The 10,691-nt window shown below is 39.3% G+C and overlaps 1 long non-coding RNA gene across 1 annotated transcript; it reads right to left on the bottom strand.

Annotated features, from left to right (window-relative positions):
* Positions 1-3,682: 3,682 nt before the first annotated feature.
* On the bottom strand, positions 3,683-5,101 carry LOC122135493. Its single transcript, XR_006153538.1, has 2 exons — positions 4,973-5,101; positions 3,683-4,079 (listed from the first exon to the last, which is right to left on the bottom strand). It is a non-coding gene; the product is annotated as an uncharacterized LOC122135493 (long non-coding RNA).
* Positions 5,102-10,691: the final 5,590 nt, after the last annotated feature.

Below are 10,691 nucleotides of genomic sequence, written 5' to 3'. Positions count from 1 at the left end.
TGCTGAGAATAAACACACTCATGTAATGTTCATTTTATCTCTTCGGAGAGTGTTAGTGAGCATCTGCAGGGGCACAGGTCATAGAAAGCAATGCTTGGATGAAGCATATGATGGAGTGGACTAGAGTTTGAATCCACCTTTTGCAGATCTTTCTGCTATTCCTTGGTCCTCTCTCGTCCTTCACTGTCGTCACTCCTCCTTTTATCCTTCCAGAGCTCCTCTGTGGGACCCGAGATCTGTGAGTGGCGCATGTGTCGCTCATTAACATTTACTCCACCGGCCTCGCTCTGTTGACATCGACTTGCCTTCTGGTTCCTGTAAAAGGATTTCCCACTGCTTTTGAGACCGTGTGTTTGGACGTCCAGTCGGGACTCTGGCCTGGCAGCTCTGTCTGGCCAACATAAACAGAGACAAAGCCATGTGCTCAAACTAGTTTGTTTGCTTTTTTTTCTCTTAGATATGTAGGTTAAGTTTTTCCAGTCATATAATTCTACTGTTTGCCCTGTCTTGTACTTATTTGATATTTGAGTGGTTTTGATCGTTGTGTCTTGTTGTGTGTCTGTGTGTTTGGGTCCTGTCCTGCCCAGCCTGCGACTTTACTGATTTCTGGTAAAGCTGCTCGAATACTGTGCCCAACTCCCCATTCTAGACCACCATTCTGGAAATTTCTCTGGACTGATCATTTGTTGCACATTGTTTCCTCTCCCTGCTGAAAAAAAGCCAGCATATGCTGGTTAGGTATGTTTTGACGCTGGTATACTGGTTTATGCTGGTCCTTTGCTGGTTTATGCTGGGATGCTGGTTTATGCTGGTCCTTTTGCTGGTTTATACTGGTCCTTTGCCAGCACATGACCAGCAAAAACCAGCAAAAGGACCAGCATAAACCAGCAAAGGACCAGCATAAACCAGCATCAAAACATACCTAACCAGCCTATGCTGTTTTTTTCAGCAGGGTTACTTTTAATAAATCACCATTCGCCGCTCATCTCTGCACTTGGGTCCTGCTATTTTCAGTGAATCCTGACAAGTCCTTTATCATGCTCATTGTCAGTAAGTTTAACATCAGGATCCCACCTACAGCTGAACAGGCAAATGGAAAGGATAAATCAAGAGATTGATCGCTTCCTTAGGACATACTGCCACAAACATCAGCATATCTGGATCTCATTCCTTCCCTGGGCCAAGTACACTCAAAATTCTCCCAGGCAACCCACAACTGGACTCACCCCAATTCCAGTTTATACTCTGCTTTTTATTTACCCGTGTTTCCATGGTCCCGTGAGTGGTCTGAGGTTCCAGCTGTGGACTGTTGTTTCTGGCATAGCAAGAGTGTCTGGGACTCAGCTCACATCCACCTTCAAAGGGCAATTTGGCATCACAAAAGCCAGGCCAATATCAGGAGAGCAGATACACACTTTAGCTCTGGTTGCCTTGTTACAAGTTACATTGGTCCATTCACTATCCAGCAACATATTAATGCAGTAACATACCAGTTACATCTCCATTCACATTACTGCATTGCATCTACCTTCTGCCAGGGTCAGCAGGAAGGGACCCAAATGCAGAATGTGTGAATCAAAGATATATTAAAAACACAAATCTCACAGCACAGGGGTGGACAACAACCATAAAACACCAACAACCAGCAAGAAAACAACAACATTACCCAACAAGAGGTAGACAGTCCGGAGAACAGTCTCAGTTGTTGGCCAAACTGGGCCTAAGGATGGGGAGAAGACCAGACCAGAGAACAGCAGAGCATGCAGTCAGAGTGACTCAAAGTAGGCCAGTATCAGAAATTAGGTTCTCAGCACCAGACTTGATTGGCAGACCGCCTAGGGCAGGGGTTTCAAACTCAATTCCTGGAGGGCCAGAGCTCTGTAGAGTTCAGATTCAACCCTAATTAAACACACCTGATCCAACTAATCAAGTCCTTCGAGCTTATTTGAAAACTACATGGTATGTGTGTTGGAGCAGGGTTGGAACAGAACAGTGCTCTGGCCCTCGAGGAATTGAGTTTGACACCCCTGGCCTAGGGGAACCAATAGGCAGGGAGTCTCAGGCTGGGAGACCCGAACTGGAGGTAACACACAGCACAAAAACACTCAAGCATACAACAAGACACCACTCAATACCACAAAACAATACTACTCAGCACAACACAAGGAGAAACATGATGTTATAAAAGAGGGGAAAATAACAAAAGAAACAAGACTGATAGACTACTAAAGAAAATATTACAAGTAAATATAAGCACCCCCCCCACACACACACACACAGTTTTCCGTAGGGCCCCCAGAAGTCTAGGATTGGCTCTGCCTGCAGCAAAGAGAAAAAAGTGTGAGGCTAAGAAAACGGGGGGAGGGCCACCACCTCAAGGATATACAGTGGCAGAGGAGTTGGCTCTCTGGATGGTCTTACTGGTGGTGCTTCTTCAGATCCAGGCACAGGCCACATTCATACAGTGACCACATGTGAACACAAATTTTCAATCCTTTTTTAATACTATACTATAACACGCAGAAACCTAATGTGTTTTTCAGTTGAGGGAAATTCATTTACCTCGTTGGAGCAAACACAGACATGTATAGAGTCTTCTAGAGAGGCTATCCAGCACAGAATCACACAATATACATGTACCATAAGATGCAATTGGCAGTGCATTCATCTCATGGCCTTATTTGGTTAACAGGGTGATGCTTGTGAGGAGGACATACTGACAATGTGCTCCAAGACAGCTGCAGAGGTACAGTAAATGTGTTTTAAGTCACTTGAATGATTTATACAGAGAGAGATTTTTTTTTAATGTCTACACCAGGGTTCTCCAACCCTGCATATATATATATATATATGATTATATATATATATATATATATATATAGAGAGAAACAGACAGAAAACTTTATATATTTAATGTCTACACCAGGGTTCTCCAACCCTGCTCCCGGAGAGCTACCGTCCTGCAGACATCAGTTCCAACCCTGCTCCAAACACACCTGTCTGTAACTATGAAGTAGCCCTGAACACCTTGAATAGCTTGTTCAGGTGTGTTTGATTAGGGTTGGAGCTGCAATCTGTAGGACGGTAGCTCTCCAGGAGCAGGGTTGGAGACCACTGGTCTACACTATTATAGGATTACTCAGAACTGCATTCTAAACATGATGAACCCTCCACATCTTAAAGGTTCCCAGGCCAGAGAAAATATTTATGAAATGATCATATATAATATATATATATATATATATATATATATATATAATATATATATATATAGAGATATATGCCAGAAATTGTAAAGAAATGATTTACAGTACATCTGTGTGCCAGAAATTGTAACTAGTCTGTTTTAGTTTTTTTTTCTTTACTTTTTGGTTTTAGTTGGAAACCGACTCCATTAGAAAACGGTACAAAAGAAATCTGGTGTTGGACTATGAAATAAAATTACTCAAAAAAAAAGAAACTTAAACTACAGATTGAGCAGATGGAATACTAGAAGATGTTATGTGAAGTTAGACTTTGAATTAATGCATTATTTCAATAGGAATGACACTAATAAATATATAATTATATATATATATATATATATATATATATATATATATATATATATATATATATATAAACTTTTTTTTTCTTTTTTCTCTAGCACTGTGAAAAACAATAAAACTCTGGGATGCACAAATATGTGTACTGTGCTTTTAATACAAATTAACTGACATACTGTGCTTTAATTGCATCTCTGATGGCTTTTCCATCTGGATGGTCCAATCTCATGGGGTCCGTTTCATCAGGGGGGAGATGGGGGTTTGTTGGCACTCTCTCTTTTCTGATATTGGCTACATTGTGCAGGATTGCACAAGCAGCCACTATCTGGGATGCTTGTTGTTGGTGTTACTCTCAGGCCATGAAGACAATTGAATCTTGCCTTCAGGATCCCAAAAGTGTTTTCAGTTCTGCCCCTGGTTCTGCTGTGAGCTGCATTGAACTGCTCTTCGGACCTTGTCTCGGGATTAGGATAGGGGGTCATCAAAAATTTCTGACAAAGATAATCCCTGTCTCCAAGAGGCCATCAAACAGCTCTGTTAATAAACATAAAACAAATATACAAGTTAACAGTATAATTTCATTATTGTAAACTTGCTGGGGTTTTGTTCTTCAAATACCTTCCTCAAAGCGCTGACTTAATGTAGACTTCCGGAAAATTCTGGAGTCATGCACAGACCCAGGCTGTCTAGCATCTAAGCTTGTAATCATGTACTGATGGTACTGATGGTCACAAGTCATCTACAATTGATGGGTATATCAGTCTACAGGTTGACCATACTAAAAATGATATCACATTTGACTACACATATATTGTAAAATGCAAATAAAATGTGCATTCAACAGACTGTACCTGAACAGGGAGTGAGTAGACTTCCTATTCACAAAATCAGCCTCATGCTCAGCTAGGGCTACAGAAATTGCAATATGTATGCAAGGGCACAGATAACCCTTGGGAATCCTTTTAAAAATTGTTGAACTTAAAAGGTATACTGCATTGGAAATAATCTCACCAGCTATTTTTGTAAAAGCCCTCTTAAATACACAGCGTGTCTACGTGGCCAGGAAAAACAATGAACACATCAGTGTATTCCTGCAATGCAGAAACCACTTTTTTGATCGCTCGGTCAGCGGTGTGCTTGCTCGTATGTGATTGCAAAAAAACGCAAAGCAATGCATACAATTTTTGGTACACAGCTTCGTTGTGTCATATTGTTAATGTGTGGCTCAATAAGCCGGCATACTGTTGATAAACTATACCATCTCCCGTCAAAGTGCCCTTCTTAAAATCTGCGCAACCGATCTCCACGGGGTTCTCCAAAAATGGTAAGGCCATCCATACAAACAGTAAAGGGTTAACTGTGATGCGTCAGATTTACATTACTTCACTCACAGGTCATTGGTTTGCTTAAACTAAATGTAAACTTACCTGGGTAAGAACTGGAACCGGCTTCGTGCTACAGGCCACTGGTAAGTGGTGTTAAAAGGTTAAAGGCTGGTTCACTCCAAGAATAAAAACAATTACAATACCTGTATTTGTAACAGAACGGTGTTGCATATAACACACACACAAAGATGAAGACAGCCTTTAATATATCCACAGGTAAATAATCCACACATAAGTAAACAAGCAAACTAGGATAATTAACAACACACACCTGAACTGAATGACAACTAATCAGAAACCATATCTACCAACTCAACAGTGCAAACAGAAAACAAAGTCCAAACTGAACTGAAACCATGGCAATATTAGCATCTTTTTCCAATGAACCACAAAGTTAATTTTATTTTAAACACATACTCACAAACATATATGTACACAATTAGTGCATTGTATCAAATGATTAATTTAAATGTAAGTACACAGTATTTAAGGACACTTAATATAGAGTGGGTCACATTTGGTAACACTTTAGATTACAACCCGCAAAGAACTACGTAAGTATACTGAATTTACAGTGTACATTTCTGTAATTATAGTGTACGCCTACGAGTAGGTATAAGGGAACAATGTGTTACGTTTTGGTAATAAGGGGGTAACAACCAGATATGCATCCCGCAAAGAACTGCATAAGTAAACTGAAGTTACAGCTTAACTTTTTTTTGTAACTATAGTGTACATATTCAGTACCTCTGTGTAGAGAGGGGAATAATCTGCTATGTTTGTGGAATAAAGGGGTAACAACCTGTAAAATTACAAATCATTTATACTGTAAGTAGCCTATCTTGAAACTAAGAGGTACCTATTCTAATATTACGTGGTATGTATGGCCTAAACAACAATCTTATGTTTGGGAATGATTTAGAAAGACGATATACTTTTTATAATTTTATATTGGTATTTTATTATAGGCCTATAGGTATTTTTAACCATGGGGCACATATTCTATTATTAAAGGATACATGATGGAGATTACTGAACAACAAAACTGGACATCTAATGAAATTAGTTAATGAGATTCTTACCGTATGAAAGCTTATTCGTCGATCTCAGCAACTTCACACCAGCAACTTCTCAACACCACTATCACTAAATAACTTTGCATGATATACCATCAAGGTTCAATGCAGCTTAAAAAAAGCTTACCCATCTCCATCCATAAAAATAAAAAATACAACATACAAAATTCATATCACATATAATGTATACTCTTCATATCAAAAAAAAAAAAAAAAAATAAATAAAAAATCTGGCCATCGAACAATTACATTAAAACTAGTGCAATATTTTTCTTTGTAATTACTATGCAAATATACATTTGTTCTGTGTTTAAGTCCAATTTGTTCCTCCCTTGTCCCATGTAGTTACAGGTTAAATTCAACATATGCGGGCTGTAAATTAGTGGTGCTGCTTGTTCCCCCCTTGTTCCATGTAGTTACAAGGTAAAAGCAACATTTGCGGGCTGTCAATTAAAGTGGTGCTTTGTTCCCCCTTGTTCCATGTAGTTACAGGGTAAATACAACATTTGTGGGCTTTAATTTAAAGTGGTGCTTGTTCCCCCCTTGTTCCATGTAGTTAGAGGTTAAAAACAACATTTGTGAGCTGTAAATTAGTGCTGCTTGTTCCCCCCCCGTTCCATGAAGTTACAGGGTAAATACAACATTTGCGGGCTGTAAATTAAAGCGGTGCTTTGTTTCCCTCTTGTTCCATGTAGTTACAGGGTAAATACAACATTTGCAGGCTGTAAATTAAAGTGGTGTTTTGTTCCCCCCTTGTTCCATGTAGTTACAACAACAAATTTCTCTGAAATGATTGTTTATACAGTAGGTCAAGTCAAGTCAAGTCACCTTTATTTATATAACGCTTTAAACAAAACAAATTGTGTCAAAGCAACTGAACAACATTAATTAGGAAAACAGTGTGTCAATAATGCAAAATGACAGTTAAAGCCAGTTCATCATTGAATTCAGTAATTTCTTCATCCAGCTCAGTTCAATCTAAATAGTATCTTTGCAATCATTTACAATCAAGTCAACGATATCGCTGTAAATGAAGTGTCCCCAACTAAGCAAGCCAGAGGTGACAGCGGCAAGGAACCAAAACTCCATCAGTGAAAGAATGGGGAAAAACCTTGGGAGAAACCAGGCTCAGTTGGGGGACCAGTTCTCCTCTGGCCAGACTAATCAGCAGTTTAATTCCAGGCTGCAGCAAAATCAAATTGTGCAGTGGACTCAACTGATTCCTGTGGTCTTGTCCTGATGGTCGTCTGAGACAAGGTCTTTACAGGGGATCTGTATCTGGGGCTCATCTAGTTGTCCTGGTCTCCGCTGTCTTTCAGGGCTGTAGAGGTCCTTTCTAGGTGCTAATCCACCATCTGGGCTGGATACTTACTGGATCCGGGTGACTGCAGTGACCACCTGATCTGGATACAGACTGGATCTGGTGGCAACGGTGATCTCGGAATAAGACAGAAACAGACTAATATTAGCGTAGATGCCATTCTTCTAACGATGTAGCAAGCACATCGGGTGTTATGGGAAGTGTTCCCGGTTCTGGTTTACCTAATTAATGCAGCCTAAAAATCCTTTAACGGATTTGGACATTAGAAGCATATTAGTGTGTTATGTGTAAGCCAGGATAAAGAGACTAAGATAAAGATAAAGAGAGAGTCTTTAATCTAGATTTAAACTGAAAGAGTGTAGTTCATACATACAAAATGGGTTTTAAAATTAAAATCACACACAATATGACAACAGTAACAACACAGGCAACAGATAGCCTAATAAAATATTAAACTGTATTACACCAGTTCAGGAAAAAGCAAATCAACTCCATTCTTATACAGTTTATACAGAAACCAAATTATTTTGAAAAGCTTGTTTAAGAACAAATTTAAGATTTTGTTCATGTTTTTCACCCACCAAGTTACTTTTACAACTATTATGGCCAAACCATCACGCCAATAAACACACGTTAATAAGTAAAAAAAAAAAAAAAGTGAAAGTGACGTGACATACAGCCAAGTATGGTGACCCATACTCAGAATTCGTGCTCTGCATTTAACCCATCCAAAGTGCACACACACAGCAGTGAACACACACCCGGAACAGTGGGCAGCCATTTATGCTGCGGCACCCGGGGAGCAGTTGGGGGTTCGGTGCCTTGCTCAAGGGCACCTCAGTCATGGTATTGCCGGCCCGAGACCTTAGGATCCAAACCCTCAACCTTAGGATTAGGAGTCAAACTCTCTAACCACTAGGCCACTACTTCCCAAAACACTGAAAGTCAAGATTAAACTGTCAAGAACACAGGTTAGGAGACACAGAGGTAACTGGTCAAACAAGGGTTTTTATTTACAGAGACTAATGAGTGAACCAGGAGGTGATGAGAGGTGAGAGTAGCACAAGAGACTGGGTTCAGAGGGCTAAGCTTGCTGAGACAGTTCTTGGTTTTCTTGTAGGAATCACGTGGAGTGGTGGAGAAACTGGAACGTCTGAGGTAAGGAAACACACAGGTGAGTAACAAGGGAGTCAGGCTAGGTTCAAGGTAGAGAATGGTAGACCAGACAAAGGGCATGTGTGAGGTAAGCACTTATAAAGGGGAGCTTAATGACCTGCAGCAGGTGCGGGGAATCAGAATGCAGGTGATTGTGATCTTGTGAACGTCAGTGCTGATGACTGTGTTGATTGTGGTGACTGAAATGTCTGTGACTCTCTGACAGTATTATAGCGAACTGACAGGATTTTACCATCTTTGATTTTACCGTTTTGATCCACATCGTCAAGCACTATTTTGACTAGTTCACAGTTTCCAGTTTCAGTCTGTGCTCAATGTTGTGAGAACATACTCTGACAAAACCCTCCGGTTTTAAAAAGAACACATTCCAGTTAGTTACAAAAATCTCTCTCCTCTTTGCTTCGATTAAATTTCGATTAAATTTCTTGTATTTTCTACACATATTCCTGTCATGAGCACCGCAAACACCGACTCGATCATCTCGAGCGCCATTCTGTTTCTAGTTCGCACTCAACACATTCACTGGTCCAGTTTTAAAGTTGTCCCTCGTCTGCGCTTCGATTAGTTTTCCACACATGTTCCCGTCTTAAGCACCGCAGTCACAGATTTTGTCACACACAGAACCGTTCACGTTTGAATTCATGTGACTTGCCGCATGCTTTCTTTCACTTCCTCAACATTCCTAACCGTCGGGTTACTTATTACTGATATCAACCCAAATTGGGTCAAATCAAGCCAGCTTCCTAACCCAACAGTCTCAAACGAGCAATTGGATTGAAACAATTACCAGTGTGTTTTATATTTGTAGGCTATAAAAAGTACACAGTGTATGTTTTTGCTAAATTGCTTCCAAATAAAAGATTGTTGTTAAGTCATACATACCACGCAATATTAGAATAGGTACCCCTTAGTTTCAATATACTTACGGTAGAAATAATTTGTAATTATTACCCCTTTATTCCCCAATAAACTTAGCATATTATTCCCAGAGGTACTGAATAGGTACACTATAATTACAAAAAAGTAAATTCTGATTATTCACGCAGTACGTTGCGGGTTGTAAAAGCATTACCAATTACATCCCTCTGACCTGGTCTTCTAATATGCTCTATAATCTGTGGGGTGTGGAACAACTGTCTCTGAATGTAAGGAAACAAAAATACCATGGCAGAAATAAGTATGAGTCAATCTGTAAGAAAGAAAGAGACATTTGTTCATCCTTTGCTCAAATCCCCTTTCATCATTCCCATCCTGTCATCTTTCTTCATTCCTCACCTTCTCGTATTTCTGGTTTAAAAATTATTAAACTCCTATGCAGGTGATAAAATTTTAAGAGTGCTTTTGAATAATTGAAGAGCAGAATAATAATTGCATGGCATAGCAAGCTGCAGCTGTAGAAGATGGGTCCGTTCTGGTGCTAAAGGCTCCGTCAGACTCATTTTGTAATGCCTTTCAAACTCTGAGCTGCAAGCTGCTCTCGCTGTTTAAGGAAAACTGGACTTTTTGTCCTGCTCTTTTCTCCTTCTCTTTTAAGCTAACTCGTCAAAATTTGATACAGTATTACTGCCTCAGATCCTCTTTTTTAACACATTAAATTTGCATTCATTTATTTAACAGATTCAGTTGCGTTTCCAAGATTGTATGGCTCCCAGGGCAAAAATCAACCCAGTTTTATTGGAATAACATGCTTGTGGCAACATTTTTGCAAAATGATTGCTTCTTGCATATTTTACTGCACTTTCAAAGTGAAATATCCAGTAAGTGGTGCTAAAAGCATGTTCAGTTTTATAAGAAACAGATAAATATGAAGTTTGCCCCTTGTTATGATGGTTGTTGTACGTATCGTGGCAGTTCATAAACTAAATGTTGGTGTTTTACAGACAATAGTGTTTATTTCAGTTAGAAACTGCTGTGAATTGTATATATATATATATATATATATATATATATATATATATATATATATATATATATATATATATATATATATATATATATATACGTATAGGTACAGTTTTGGAGTCTAGCAAAAATGTGGCTAGAGGAACATTTTTCCAATGAGGCTGGGTTAGCAAAAATAGCTGATGGTAGCAAAACGGATCTGCATCGGTTTAGTTTATGTTTAGTTTATGTACACAAGCGTTAATGGCTTAAACATGATGTGGGTAGCACTCTGGTACAGCCACTG

Source organism: Cyprinus carpio, chromosome A24 (genome assembly GCF_018340385.1).
Source record: "Cyprinus carpio isolate SPL01 chromosome A24, ASM1834038v1, whole genome shotgun sequence".
Classification (NCBI taxonomy): domain Eukaryota; kingdom Metazoa; phylum Chordata; class Actinopteri; order Cypriniformes; family Cyprinidae; genus Cyprinus; species Cyprinus carpio.
The sequence above is the reverse complement of the archived record's forward strand: the minus strand, read 5'-3'. Positions and strand labels throughout refer to the sequence as shown.